The sequence below is a fragment of the Lonchura striata genome, chromosome 4 (genome assembly GCF_046129695.1).
Source record: "Lonchura striata isolate bLonStr1 chromosome 4, bLonStr1.mat, whole genome shotgun sequence".
Lineage (NCBI taxonomy): Eukaryota > Metazoa > Chordata > Aves > Passeriformes > Estrildidae > Lonchura > Lonchura striata.
In genome coordinates, this window is record NC_134606.1 from 73,274,655 (window position 1) to 73,290,470 (window position 15,816).

At 45.8% G+C, this 15,816-nt stretch overlaps 1 long non-coding RNA gene across 7 annotated transcripts; it reads right to left on the bottom strand.

Annotated features, from left to right (window-relative positions):
* Positions 1-2,255: 2,255 nt before the first annotated feature.
* LOC110470153 (uncharacterized) lies at positions 2,256-14,003 on the bottom strand. 7 transcript variants are annotated; one of them, XR_013339916.1, is made up of 10 exons: positions 13,988-14,003; positions 13,160-13,202; positions 12,521-12,563; positions 12,327-12,386; positions 10,948-11,046; positions 9,797-10,379; positions 7,122-7,233; positions 3,768-4,081; positions 2,780-2,831; positions 2,256-2,522 (listed from the first exon to the last, which is right to left on the bottom strand). It is a non-coding gene; the product is annotated as an uncharacterized LOC110470153 (long non-coding RNA). The 7 variants fall into 7 exon arrangements; XR_013339914.1 differs by having other exon boundaries at positions 12,327-12,563; XR_013339915.1 differs by lacking the exon at positions 13,988-14,003 and having other exon boundaries at positions 13,160-13,934.
* Between the last annotated feature and the right edge of the window lie 1,813 nt (positions 14,004-15,816).

Genomic DNA, 15,816 nt, shown 5'->3' on the forward strand with positions numbered 1-15,816 from the left:
GGGGCCCTTCCTATCCCCCCCCCACCCTCCCGGGACCCCCTCCTAATGAGGGGGCCCTTCCTAACCCCCCCACCCTCCTCCCCCCAGGACCCCCTCCCGACCCCCAGCCCGACCCCCAGTGTGATGTCGGGAAAGCCGCACCCCGGCAGTGTCGGGCCGTGTATTAGACTGCAATGGGGGGACCCGCAGAGCGGCTCCGGCCCCGTGTGGGGACCCCAGCGAGGGCGGGGGGCGCCGGCTCCGGCCCTCTGGGCTTTATTCTGCGGCGCACCGAGCCCCGCGGCTGCGAGGAAAGAAGGAAAAGGGGAATGGGGAACGAGAACAGGGGAGCAGAGCGGGGCATGCGGGAAGGTGGGGAGGGAGGTCGGGCTGCGGAGGAAAGCGGGCGGGGAAGGGAAAGGCCGGCAGGGGGAAAGAGGGACGGGACAGAGGAGGGAAGAGAGAGGGAATGGAACGGAGCAGCGGGGCAGGGACAGGTGAGGGACGAGTGGGGTGGGGTCGCGTTTGGGGGAGGAGGGAGAGTGGGTTTACGGGAGAAAAAACAGAAATATGGAGAGAAGGAAGGAAGGGTAGATGGTGGGACGGGAGGGGAGGCCGAAATGGGACGAGAAGGAAAAGGAGGAAGACAAAGAAGGGGAATAGGAGCAGAAGGAAGGAAGAGTAGAAGGGGGCACAAAAGGGGAGCGAAAGCAGTCGGCTTTGGGGAGGACAGGAAAACGGGGGAAAGGCAGGGAAAGAAGGGGAATGGGAGCAGGAGGAAGGAAGTGTAAAGGGGGAGAAGGAGAGACGGGCGAAGCTGCGGAGCCCGCACGAGAAGGAAAAGGAGGAAGACAAAGAAGGGGAATAGGAGCAGAAGGAAGGAAGAGTAGAAGGGGGCACAAAAGGGGGGCGAAAGCAGTCGGCTTTGGGGAGGACAGGAAAACGGCGGAAAGGCAGGGAAAGAAGGGGAATGGGAGCAGGAGGAAGGAAGAGTAAAGGGGGAGAAGGAGAGACGGGCGAAGCTGCGGAGCCCGCACAGAACCCACCACCCGCACCGCGCTCCGAGTGAGCAAATGGCGGCTGCAGCGATTCCCGGCACTTAAATAAGCTCGGCCCCACCCCACGCAGGTGCCCCGCGGTCCCGCGCACCTGAGCCAGCGCCGGCCCCGCCCCTGAGGCTCCGGCCCGCCCGGGATGGAGGCGGGGCCATCGCTCCCGGCCCGCCGGGATGGGCCCGGGGCTGCCGCTTCGGCTCCCGGCGGTGCCGCCTCTGCCCCGGCGGGCGGGTCGGGGTCTCTCTCGGGCCGGAGCACCGGGGCGGCGCCGGGGCCGAGCCGGCGGCGGCGGCGATTTCCCGGGGCTGACCGAGACCGGCCGGGGCGCGGGGACCCCCGTGCCGCCCCAGCACCCCCAAACCCCGCCGCTCCCCGCCGTGCCAGGGAATTTTCTTTTTCCCGGTGCAGGCCGAGACATTTCTGTGAGAAAACTCAGAACTCAGGGGTACGGGGTCTGAGGGGAGAGAAGAGATTCTGGTATAAATCCAAAACGCGTTGTGAAAAACAACATGGAAGAGCTCATTTGCTCTCCCAGCCCGGTTTCTGTGTGACCGTCTGTGATTCCAGCTGCTCCGCTGGCACTGGCAGCCTGCGGGGCTCGAAGGACTTGCCAGGTGCCCAGCACGACAGAAAAGAACGGGAGAACTCCCCGGCTCTGGCAGCGGAGCCTCTCGGCAGTGTCCCGAAAGCCCCGCAGTGCCAGCATCTCTGCATGGAAGCTGAGGGGCTCCAGCGCAGCCCCTCTGCAGCGTTCCTCTGCAGCTGGCACTGCCCAGCGCCCCTGACCAGGGTTTGGGGTCCCTGCACAGCCCCCGGCGCAGCCCCCTGGCTTCTTCCAGCTCCCTTCAGCCAGGATGATTTTCTCGGGGGTAGGAGCACCCAAAGCCAGCGGAACTGGCCTCAGCCACTTTCCGTGGGATCTCTCCTCTTCCTTCCTCACCAAATTCCCACTGTCAAAACCCAGCTTGAGGCACAGATCCCCATCCCCTCAATCTCTCCAAGGAATTGGGCTCGGATTTCCCAATCCAGCAGGGCAGAAATACTCTTGTCCTTACCGTGCATCCTAATTGCAGTAATGGCTTAAGAAATAATTGAAAGAAATTAAAGGAATGAAGAGAAATTAAATAACAACTGCCAGCTCCAACTAAGGGATGCTCAAACCCCTTATCAATAATTTGCTTTAATTAACCAACTCAAACAAAGTAATTAACACCACATTGATACAGTATGATTCTTTTTAATTGAGTTCTAGATAAATATTGAAGAATGTAAAAACCTTTGTAAACCCAGAAACTCTTTCAAGAGATAGACAGGGCACAGCTGCAGAGAGAGTCTTGGGGTTCAGGGGAAAAAATGCAAAGTTTTCAGTCTTTAGCATATTCCACCCTCTCGTCACTGACAGCAAACACGGCTTCAGCCTTGGGAAAACACGAAGAGTCAGGGATTTTACAGATCCTGGTCTCACCTCAGCCTCTCAGCAGGTACAGTCTGCAGGGAGAGGGAAGAAAAAGGGTCAGAATGGACAGCCTACTTCCAGAAAATCATCACCATTCATAAAGCACTAAGCAGAGCTGTAAGAACTTCCCCAAAGGTTCATTTCCCTGCGGACTGAGGGCTCTCAGTTGAAGCACGGGCTGGACCTGCCACGGACAGACTCCAGGAACCCCAGAAGTAAAAGCCACTGGGCCAATTCCAGAAAACATTCCAAAATCAGGCTCCTAGGATGTGACCATCTCCTCTCTCACCTGGAGGTGGAAGCACAAGGAATGATCTTCCCTCCTGTGGGTTTTCTGGGATCTGCAGTGAACCGCAGGGGGAAGAAAACAAAGCCTGAATGTTTCGCACGACTGGAACAGAAAAGTGGGGAAAAGGGAGGCAGGGGCACTGCTGGGGTGATAACTGGGATCCAGCCTCTCCACACCAATGGAAGCAGAGACTGAGTGACAGAGCCTTTGGGACCACTTTGCTGGGATTCATAGGAAAACGGGTGAGTTTTATTTTGGCAATAAAGCCAAGCTGCTTCTCACCTCATCAGCCGGGTACAGCAGCAGCACCCGCAGGAACCTGGCCAGGTGGCTCTGCCTGGCAGAGGGCTCCCCACTTCCTGGGAATTGTGTGCTACAGGGCTGTGCCACTGGCCATTAAAACAGTTCCCACCTGGCCCTTCACAAAGGCAAGGTGCTTTTTCCATACAGCAAATGGTTTTTGAATTAAGAAGATAGCGCTACACTCAACTGGAGAAGAAAAAAGTGAGAGCTGTTAAAGTTTCCTAAGCCAGGCAAAAAAGAAAACAAAATAAAACCAAAACAAAACCTAATATAACAGTGTGGAACAAAAAAACATATCAAGCATATTTCAAGAGAGTTTAAAATGGAATGAGGTGACTTACGTAGAAAGCTTGAAAAGCTGCAATGCTGCAAAATTCTAATGCTGAAAAAAATGCCTTTTCTTATATCACATTTTAGCCCTGAACTTGCAAAAAAACCCTGCCAAACTAACAATTCACCACATACAGTTCTTGAGTCATTCCTGTCCTTGAGCACGAGTCAAGCTAAAGCTATGGACACAAGAAAAACATAAGTGACTCAATGCTGCTCCTTTGGAAATTACAGAATCACAGGGAGGGCTTTCCTTAGCTTAGGAAAAATGCACACCCAGTTCAGCACTGAATAGCAGGGAAGTCAGGAGATAAATGCTTTGCTGTCAGAGACAAAAATTTAAATAAATATTTACATTAAACCGGAAGTCTACAGATGGTCTGATCAGAAGTCTTTATTAGAAAACCAGCCCTGGGGTATCCTCTTAAGGGACACAGGAGGAACTCCTTGGCTGGGACACAGCCTCGCTCAGCGCTGCTCCCATGGCTCTCGGCTCTTTGCCAGTGCTTGCAGTGTCCCCGGAGATCCCAGAGGATGGCAGGGCCAAGGCTCATGTTAGCCCTTCTCCTGCAGCTCAGCGAGTGTTTCCTGCCACGCTCCCTGTGCAGAGCAGCCACAACGACTCGATGGTGCTCAGCCCTGCCTCCAGGCTTTTAATATCACATCCACCTGCAAAATAATCAGGGAGATGTCACTATTGAGGCAGGACAGGAATGAGAAGACTCTGACTCAGAAGGCTGTAAGAGTAAAACTCTGATTTATTCAAAATACACTGCTCTTTTATACAGAGCTCTGCAAGGACCAACTCCATCGATTCTGAAGTGAAAACAACCCAACCGTTGGTGCAGAGTGCTTGACACACAGTGATAGAACTTAACTATAAACAATGTGAACAACAAGAGAGATAAAGAATTATTTACATTCTTTCCCAGCTCCTTCCCAGGCTTTTTGCCTGGCTAGAAACTCTCAGTTTCTTTCTTTGACTGAATCTGAGACCCACAGGGAGAGCTTCTGGCTTACACACAGGATTTGACAACACAAAGAGCACGTGTGGATGTCAGAAAGGGCTCAAATCTCAGCTCACACCACTGATTCTTTTCATTTGATTCTTTCCCTGCTGCTGTCATGCTTTAAAAGCTCACCCAGCTCTAACACCCACACAGTGGACAGGTTTCCATCCTCGGTGTCAGAGCCACACACTCAGCTTTAGCTGGACAACCTTCAGTCTCCACTGTCAACTTCCTTACACTATGTGCTCCCAGCTCTTCCTACCTGCAGCCACAAGATTTTAGTAGAGCAAAACATCAATCAGCTTGATTTATGATGTCAGATTTCAATACAAAGCTACAGCGAAAGCATTGGGTCCATTTCTCACTCTGAAGCCAAAAATCCAGACACAGCACTCCTCCAGAACCCTGAGAGGCAGCCTTGGACTCTGGGGCTGCAGGATGCAGTGAAAAATTGCACAGACATCAGGAACAGTGCAGCACTGGCTGGGAGAAGCAGCATTACTCTCCAAGAAAAGTGCCATTCTGCAGCCAGGTTAGTGCTGTAGAGAATTTCACTGCCAGGCCATTTTACTGCCAAAAAAGAAGGTATCATAGCTGTAGAATTAAGAAAAAAACCCAAAGGCATGAGGGTGAACATCCACAGCAATCCAGCAAAATAAATGTGAACTTCAGAAAAAAACAGAGGCATTAAAATAGTTCAGGTGAACACTGTCCATCAGGACAATGCTTGCATAAAAGAACTCTGGCATAAAGCCTTGATTCACGATGTAGTTATTGAAGAATACCTTAAAACCACTTTTCAGTGCTATAAACTGACTAAACCCAAGCACACTTTCATTTTTCTAGACAGATTTTAAGAGGGCTGAGTGAGAGTGTCAAGCACATAACTCAGCTGTCAGATTTGCCTTTGCCCACCTATTATAGTGTGACGTAGAAGTGAGTTTTCTCAAAGAGTTGGAGTCAAACTAATCAGCTATCAAGTTTCGATATTAACACTTAAAGTGGCCACTAAAAGCATTAGCTGGAACAGAAGAGAGAGTTCTCTTGGGGGTTCTTTGCTTTTAACCCCCTTTGTTCACACCTACAGAGGGGAAGCCACACCACCTGTAACTGGAGTAGAGCAGAGCCCCAGGAAAAGAAAGAGGGGTGAAGGGAATAAAACCAAACCAGCCCCACCACAAGACAGAAAGATAAAAAAAACCACTTAAAATATCCCAAGCAAACCCCACAGAGAGAGAGGGAGAGAGGAAAAAAGAGCCCGTTCCACCTAAAAATTTAATATCATGTGCCAGCAGCACACTGCAGAGAAAACAAAAATAAGAGAAAAGCAAGTGCTCAGCCATAAAAGTTCAGCAGCCTGCTGTAAGATCTCAACCGTGCTGGGAGCTTAAGGCTTTTAACCCTATCCTGAAAAAAGAAAACTTTACAAAACCTTCCTCCTGCTTAATCTAAAAGAGAGACAGCCCAAGACCTGAAATGTCAGAAGAAAATGAGGGAAAAACCCTAAGTAGAAAGAAATAATAGAGTAGCTTTAGCTAGACTTTTCTTGTATAGCCACAGACTAAACCAATTTTCTCCTACAACACACAGACTGCATTTTTAAGAGGATACAATGACTTAAGCTAAAAAAAGTACAAGAGTAAAATAAATAAAGAAAAAAAGTTAAAGAGGGTATAGTAGTACCCTCTAGCTTAAAAAAAAAAAAACAAAACAAACTCTGTTCTTGAGACCCTCAGCCCCAGGGGAGGAAAAAATGGGGGGACTGTTATCCCAAAACTAAAGAGCTGTTATTCTTTTAGTCCGTAGCAAAACATCCTGAAAAAGAAACCCTATTAGCAGTTTCAGTCCATGCACAGTGGTGAGAGCACTGTGACTTGGAAGGGGAAGTGTCACAATAGCAAATTTTCTCCAGACAGTACCATGTGTGACATAGAAACACAAAAAGTTACAATTGTGTTTCCTAGAGATCTATAACACAAGAGAAACTCCACTCTCCCTTGATAAACTAAAAATCAATTATCTAAAGAATAGTAACTTGATCAAGAATCCAAGTTGTGCCTCACTGTGTTTTAGTAGAAAATGAGTGGAAGGAAGAGGAATGTTTAAAAGGGTTTCATCCTAAATTCTGTGTATTCCTGTTGTTCCAGTTGTAGAATAATAAAGTTTTCTCCTTTGTTTTTAAGCTCAAGCCTGCACTGCTCTGTTCCTAATCACAGCTCACAGCATTCAGTTAAAAAAAGTCCATTTTCATAAAAGCACTGACGTTGTGCCAGTGTCAAACCATAACCCCACCTGAGCAAGGACAGGTTGGAGCCCCCCAAGTTCTGCCTGAGCCCCTCTGGCCACGCTGCCTGACAGCCTATTTGGGGCTTGGTTTGGGCACTCCTCTGATGCAAACAGAAGAAACCTTCCCGTGCCCTGGACCTGGTGAGATTTGCTTGGCTGGAATGAAATTTCTCATACAAAAGGCAGACCTGGCTGTTTTGGGGTTTTTTTTCTAGGATTTGTCCTACACAGGTGACGTTCCTCACAACTGAGCACTCGGATGCCAACAGCAGCAATACAGAAAATCACTCTGGGATGGAGCAGCAGGAAAATCTGCCTCGAGACTTCCCAGAGACATGACAGGAGCACCCTCAGTGTGATGCCTGGTGAGTGAAGTGGAGCTGGCAGGCTGACCCACAAAATTCTGTATTTACCTGTCCACGGAGCCAATACTGAAACAGAACAAATCTCTCTTGTAGTCGAAGTTCCTTGAGCTGCACCTGGAGTGTCCTTGAGCAGTCACAGCAGAATAAGCTTTCTACCATGCTGTAAGTAAGAAATAAGAAATAACATTTATTCTGAAGAAAATAAAAGGAAGCATCTCTCCCCATCCCTTTTCTTAAAAAATAAAATAATCATGCGTTATATTTTTTTTAAGCATTCATTCCTGCTTTACACAGTGTAAATGATGAGCTTTCATCTTTCAGCCTGAATTTGCAACAGCTCCTCAGGCTGGCTATCAGAATCACTAAATTGTGACATTAAAGCTCATCCCATTCCACCCCCTGCCATGGCAGGGACACCTTCCACTGTCCCAGGCTGCTCCAATTCCAGTGTCCAGCCTGGCCTGGGACACTGCCAGGGATCCAGGGGCAGCCACAGCTGCTCTGGGCACCTGTGCCAGGGTCTGCCCATCCTCCCAGGGAAAAATTTCCTCTGATATTTCATCTAACCCTGCCTTCCTTCATCCTAGGGCCATTCCCATCCCAATGGCTCTGTGTCCCTGTGAGGAATCCCTCTGCCTGAGGCCACAGAGCACCCACATCAGAGTTCCAGGGGCTCTGGGGGCACACGAGCACTCTGGACCCTTGACCAGGCTTTTATCAGGTCACTCCTAAGTCAGAGACCCCCCCTGAGCTGGAAGGGACCCCCAGGGACCATCCAGTGCCACCCTGCCCTGCCCAGACCCCACCAACCCCACCCTGGGCATCCCTGGCAGCGCTCTCCAAAGGCTCCTGCAGCTCTGGCAGCCTCGGGGCTGTGCCCGTGCCCTGGGCAGTGCCAGCACCTTTCCTGGTCTCCAAGCTGAACCCCTCCAGCCCCAGCTCCAGCTGTTCATCTCCTCCAGGCTGAAGAAGCCAAGTGCCCTCAGCCACTCCTGGCGTGGCCCCTAAGAGCCCAGCCCTTCCCATCCAGATGCCTTCAGGAATGTTTTCCAGCCTGGCTGTGCTCAGGAGCTGCCAGGAACCACACACTGCTCGGAGAGAAGGGTTTGTGATCCAGCTGGCACTTGCCCACCCTGTCCCTGGGTTACAGGGCACCCATCTCTGTTTAAAACATCCTGAGAAGTAACACGAGTGTCCAGCAAGAAGCGAGGATTGCATTTTCAGGGCTGCTGCTACATCTCTGCCATCCATGAACACTCACAGCCAGGAGATGTTCTCAGTCCCAAGGCAGCCCTTGAGCTGCAGGACCCCAGAGTGCCTGGCACAGGCACCAGCTGTGCAATTCTGGGCTTTACCTTACAGTATTTGAAGCTATAAGACTGCTGACACTAATTCTTCTTTACAAGGACAGATTTTTTTTTTTTTTGAGTCATTTGCTAAGGGGAAATTTGATGACTTGTGAATCTGTAGTGTGGGGTGCTAGTTACCTGTGTGCTGCTGTCACCAAAGTTCACTGAAAGAGGAGAGGTTTTCATAAAAATACTGTGTTTTCATCTTGGGACAAGGCTGACACTGCAACTGGTAAACATTCAGACTTTTAGTAAACGGAGTGTGTGTTTCCAGTAGCCAGGAACAAGAAGCTCCAAACATATTCTTTGACATTTCCTCCTTTGATTTAGTGCTGCTGAACCAATAAAATAATAGTGACCATGATTGTGCAAATGCTTTGCTGCCGTGAAAACTGATTCTGCTGGGCTTTGCAGTTTATTCCCAAAGGATAGGAAGCAGCATTCACCCACCTGACCTTGCCATAGCTCGTTCCATTCCACACCTGGCTCTGCACAGTGGAGCAGCAGTGCCCTGTTATGGCTACTTGTAGTGGCAGATGATTTTGGTTTTTCTGATGGAACAGCACTGGTTAGGTTTTGCTAAGATAAAATGACAAGCTGGGTCCCAGCAGATTAACCAAGGGTGATGGGTGGGCTGACAAAGACCAAGGAGTCTTGGAGTCACTTGGGCAGTGCTTTTTTTGATTTCTGTCAAGCCTCTGCCTGTGGTTGTGTCTTCAGTTCATTAACAAAGTTATGGGCTTTACTCATTGCTCTTTAGTTTACTGAAGGTGGCTGCAACTGTTCAGATGTGGATTCAGAGACTAAAATTGCTTTTCCCAAGGTTATCACAGTGAAATTATTTACATATTCCAGGAAAATGTGATGGCCTTTCAGAATATCTTCATGTCTCTCTCACTAACAATGCAACAAACTGCTTTTCTGATGGTGAAGGTTGGATTCTGTAGTAGGAGCTGCTTGTCTTTCATTTGCCTGGACAGCAGTAGGAAAAAGGAGCAGAAAGTTACTCTGCACCACCTCTGGAAAAGATTTTCTGTGTATTCAGCTCAGCCGAGGGTTTATTGCTTCCAAACTTGGAGCACCACACCTTAAAGAAAGTGGTGTGATTATCCACAACCTTCCCTACAGGAAATCTTGCTCTCTAATCTGGTACTGCAACATTTGGTGCTGCTGGGACCAGGCAACTTATGAGAAACTCCTTTGATTCTCTTGATTTTAAAGTTAAGGCAGATGATTACCCCCAAATTCCACTGGGGAAACCCCAAACTGCTTAGCTAAGCTGGATGCAAGTCTCTGGCATGTGGCTGGTGTAGCAAAACCCAAAAATCAGGAATAAACCTTTCCCCTGTTTTCTCCTTAATAACATTTTCCTACCATTTGGATCATCTGGTGCATAACAGAGGTGGCATCTGTGTTGTGGCACTTCCCCCACTGGCAGTTGATGGGGTATTTTTCTTCAGCTGCCTGTCTTCTTGAAATTTGTAGAAACTGTGCTTCTGAGGCAAGATGCCCACTGTCTGTTAAATTTAATTGAAATTTGTTGTCAGTTTTAGGGAGGAAATTACCCAAAATATGCCTAAGAGTGACCTCATCAGCCTTATTTCCATTAAAAAGCAGGGTAAACTGATCTCATCGTGACTTTTTAGTCCCACTTGTTCTGACCCCACCAAAAGAAGCAGAGAAGTCTGCCACCTTCCAGGCATTTTTATACTCTAAGAAGATGTAAATAGACATTTTTCCATGACAGCATCCTCTTGGTACTATTATTCTTCCTTCTCCAAATAACCAGTGGGAGAACAGTGGGTTACAAGTTCTAATGAAAACACCAAGGGAAACAATTCCCAACAATTCCCAATTCTTCTCCTGGGATTGCTTCTTGTTTCCTCTCTGTCTTCTAAATTTATTAGCCATAGAGTATGGAGTAAGGAAATTATTTATCACCTTGTTCTCCAGAAGCCTGAAAAACAAAACTAATTAAAAAAAAAAAAGAAAAAAAAAAAAAGAAAACCACATTTGAAAGGCAGATCCTCATCAGCAGCTGGCCCATCTCCTACAGGGACCATATTCAAGCACAATTTTGGTGCACGTGCCTGAACCTGTCAGGGCACTCGATGTTAGCAGAAGAGATTTTTTGTGAGGGAGAGGCAAGGGCAGGAGAAATAATGTTCCAGACAGCTCAAATCCATCACTGTGCCTCCTCCTGTGCAGCAGGTCCTGCGACAGGATGGGAACTGAGGGGGCTTGACATTTAAAAGGTAAAGACACCAGCACAAGGTGTCATCTTGCTTTTTCAAGGCAGTGATTTCCAAATCACAAAACCATCATCCCACCTACCACAACCTGAAAGCATCTTGATTCTCTTTTCAAAAGCACAAGGGAGGCCTCAGAGTTCAGCGAGTTCTGCCAGGGCAGCCCTTGGTGTCCCTGTCTCCATTTCTGTCACTCTTGCTTTTATCCTCAGCCACAGAATTCTTCTCCTGTGGACAGGAAAATTGTTCCCATTTCTCCTGTACTCCTCTGGTTACCTTTTCTCCAAGCTGGGCAGGAGCCACGTGAGGAGGCTGGGATCCTCTGTCAGCTCTGGTGGCAAGGGCAGCACTTTGTAAAATCTCCAGAACACGGCTCTGAAACAGAAAATGCAACTTATTCTTTTACAGCCCAGATCTAATTATCTAACCAAAAAGGAGCAATTTGGCTGGTATCTGATCAACTTCCAGGTAAAATGAACACCACCTGTTCTCAGCACTCCAGAGAAGGAAAGACACTCCCCAGCACTTCATACTACAGGTGCTGCTCTTACAAGAAGCATTCAGGTAGCAATGCAATTTTCTCTTTTTCTCCAAAGTTTTGATACCTGAAATGCTCAGGGTGGATGCTCCCAAACCTGAGAGCTCCTGGCACGTGAGATTCCCTCCTGCTGAAGCACTGCTCAGGTAACAAATGTGCTGGCTGGGGAATAGAGACCCCAAAAAGAAAAGCCCCCAACTGCAGGAGCAAAACGTGAGGCTCCATATGGCAGGAACCTGCTCCAGTTTCAGGGGATAAGGATGGGACTGGTTTAGACACAAACAATTATTTCCCCCTCCACACACAGACAAAACCAACAAGGAACACATTTTCAAGAGGACCAAGGCAGAGTCAACTGTTCCTTTGTTTGGTACTTGAGATCTCGAAGCCACGCAAGCTTCTGTGGTTTGGGGTTTCTTGGAACTTTCTTTTCCAATTCTTGCCTGGGAGCCCACGTCACACAAAGGACTGTTGAAAAAGGAAAGAATGACATGGAAAATCCTCTGCTAGTCATAAAACTCATAGCAATGTTTGTCACACAGCCCTTCCCCAAGAAATCCACTCACAGTCTGTTTTGTACTGGAAGCCACAAAAAAAAAACCAAAAAAAAAACCCCCACCATCAGACATTCAGACATTCCCAAGGAATACCTGCTCCTAAGAGCACAAAACCCTGGTTCCCTCTGAGTGCCAGCTCAGGGCTTCTTCTGGACTTCTCCATTTCCATTCCTATCAAATTTAATCACTAACAGCCATTGGGAACAGTCAGTCTGCAGCCCAAACATGCAGTGGAAATGGAATTCTACAAGGTGCTGTTTCTAAAATACTTCAGTTGAACTCAAAGTTACTAATCTAAGCCCAAAGAGGAATTGCAGCTAGTTGGAGCAGAATATTCTGTTTTCTTGTGCTCACAGAGCATACACAGCACAACTCATCGTGCATTAGTGTTAAGAAAACAACAAAACCCCCACAGAAATAACATTTTTAATTCCAATATGAAACAGAAGAAAGATGCTTCTAATTGACTATCTGTGGGAGAATGGGGTTTCAGTGCATTTTTACGGCTGTTTTTAATACGTTCCTGAAGAATTACTGGATACCTAAAATGAGACTCTTACCTCAAAATCAAAACTGCAGAAAAGCTGGAAAAACCCCGGTACCTTCCTCAGGTGCAAATACTGGTGTGACAGAAGGAATCTCTTTACCTTTATGTACATGTAAGAGAAAAAGCTGGCACTGTGGAAGAGGGGAGTGCTCCCAATCCACAAGCACGGATGCCAGCTCCTGGAGGCAGGGATTGATTCAGACTCACCAGCCCACCTGGCCAAGGTCAGAGCTCTCTGCCCACTGAGGACCTGTGTGAAAAACACCAATCACTTGGTTTTTACAATTTTAAAAGTTTAATGATAATAAAATGGTTATAAAAATAATCATACAATTAGAGCAATAAACTTTAGAGTTAGGACAATTACAAGACAATAAAATCTGGACGTCCGGATGCTCTCAGACACTAAGTCACAAAAAGCATAACTTGTTATGTAAGGGATCACCCTTAAAACAATACACTTGTTGCATATTCATACATCCTTTATGGTTATCCATACATTCTATTCTAAACAAGAAACTCTGCCTGTTGTATGTCAACTGTTTCCTTTAATCCCCTGGCGTCTTCGAGTCTGAGCAAGGCCTGAAGAAATTCACTTCTTCTGATAAGAAGCCATAAATTCCTCTCCTTTGGAAGATTTAGGTGTTCCTCAAAGTGAGAATCTCATTCCTAAAAAAAAACTTCCCCCACATACATAGTCTCTGTTTTAACATTATGTTGTAACCTAAAACTACATTTAGCACACTATGTAAGAGAATTAATACAGCATAACTTTCTAACATTACACATATAATATTCATTGTAATATTTGCAATAAGCCAATCATAAAATATGCATTTTTCACACCTGGCAACCAGCAGGGACCTTTCTCCCACTCTCCAGCACGGACCTGTGAAGACAGAGAGAAGTTTCCAGAGCAGAAATAGCCAGAAGATGCTCTCTGCTTCCTCACTCTGATCAATCATTCCAAAGGAAAGCCCCCACAGATCTCAAGCAACCACCTCTCATTTTTCCTCAGGAATCGCCGCTGCTTTGCCTTTCTGTGCAAGTGTTTCCTCCCGTGCCCAAACCCAGAGCACGTTTAGTCCACCTTCTCTTCCCCACTGCAGCTCTCCAGCACAAATGCCACTTCTCACAGACACCAAGCAAGCACTCATCTCCTACAGGTTTTGGCTTAGAGAGTAAAAACTTTAGTGCCTCTGGCTACGTGATTAAAACACATAGACACGTGGGTGGCCACAAAGAGCTGATTCCATAGCACATTTCCATACACCTTCAGAAAAATTGGGATTGCCACCGCGTCCCTTTGCAGCGCTGAATCTCCTTCACCCCGTCCCCTATCCACAGACACCACCCCTCGCCCTTCCCCACTGCCAGAGCCCACCCTGGGTCAGGGGTGGCTCCGTGTGGTGGTAAAGTCTCTCCTCCAGCCCGAGCTTCCAAAAAAGGCTCAGCAGTCTCTGTTGTTCGGTCTCATGGTTGTTTATTGCAAGTTATCTAAAAGATTTTCTCCTTGGGCTGCTGTGGTTTGCTCACAGCTCAGGCAGAGGCACACACACACCCTGACATCCTCTCTGACCCCGACTGCTTCTTCTCTCCCACCCAGGGCTGCTGCTCTCTTTTATATGGTACATTACGTGTTACATGGTTACAGTTTTCCCCAATGCCTATTACCTATATTAAATGGTGCTTTTCTATCTTTTATATGGTACATTACGTGTTACATGTTTACAGTTTTCCCAATGCCTATTACCTATATTAAATGGTGATTTTCTATCTTTTATATGGTACATTACGTGTTACATGGTTACAGTTTATCCCAATGCCTATTACCTATATTAAATGGTGTCTTTCTACTCTAAACCAATCTGTGAGTGCCAACATCACCAAGGACATGGAGGTGAGGAAGGAGAAAGAGGGAGGACAGGGCAGGCCCAAATCCCAAATCCATCTTAAAACCTCTGACCCCCATGTACAAAACCAAAGCCCCCCTGTACAGCACTCAAAAATTCTTCCCTCTACTTCGGCTACTTCTACTATAACATCTAAACTTTTGTGTCTTCTTGTTCTTCCTGCAAGGTTGGTAAATCATTCCATGGTTCAAACCCAAAATCCCAGCTGTTTGCAGCTGCCTGCCAGGGTCTCAAATGCTTCTGACCGGGGCCCGGGACATCCAAAAACGCCCGCGGGACATTCGGAGCTCCGACACCCGCGGCGCTGGCCGGGCTGCAGTTCCGCGCTGTGGCCACCAGGCGGCAGCAGCGCCGCCCGCCCGGCCCGGAGCGGGGAGGGGAAGGGGCGGGGCCGATCCCTCGGGAAAATCCCCCAAAATATTCCCCACGGAAAACAACGCCACCAAAAAATACCCTGCCCCTAAGCCAAGAACAACCAAAAAAAGCCCACCTGTTCTTTTAAACTGTATTTCAATGTATTTCTGTATTTTTATATTTTTCATCTTTATATTCACGTTTTGGTATGCAATGTATATTGATGCATAATGATAATTTTATAATTTCTTACCTATATTTTTATACACATCTTAATCTACTGATTACATATTTAGATTTCTATTTCGAAATGGCTTATAATGTTTAAAATAAAACCCCTGCCTCTACCCATATAAAACTAAAAAAAGCCCTTTCTTTTAAACTGTGTTTAATTTTTTTTAATTTCTATTTTCCACATTTATATTCATATTTACACTTAAAATGTATATTGATATATGGTGTTATTTATATTCTGTCTCTTCTTATTACTCATATTTATTTATATTTTATATTTCTATATATATCTTTATATATTGATTATATATTTCTATATTTAGAATTATATCAAAATAAATTGTATGTTCATATTTTTTAAATAAAAACCTTGCCTCTAAACAAATAAAAACCAAAAAAGCCTTTTTTTAAAACTACATTTAAATATTTATATATTTTTCATAATTATATTCACATTTGCATTTATAGTTTATAATGATGTATCATATTTGTGAATATATACAATATATATAATAATGTAACAAGATAGATAAATTATTATTTATATTTCACATATACTGCTAATACTTATAATTTACTTACATTTAAATTTTTATATAGATCTTAATGTGTTTATGATATATTTCTATACAGGGATTTCTAATTGTATTATATTTATAATTTTTATAATAAACCTCCTACCTACTACCAAATAGAAAATAAAAATCCCCTTTATTTTAAACTATATATAAGTATTTCTATATATTTTTGATACTTAAAATTTCTTATATATTATATTACAATATACTGATGTACTATATTCAGATATATAATAATATATGAAATATAATGTGTTATATTAAAACATATACAGTATAATATGTATTATGTATTGTATAGATTTCTATGATTTTGTAAATTTTATATTTACATATCTACATATATTAATTATAAATTTCTATATTGATATTTTATGTGGATTCTGTTTATATTTATAATTCCTATTTGTATTTATAAAAACAT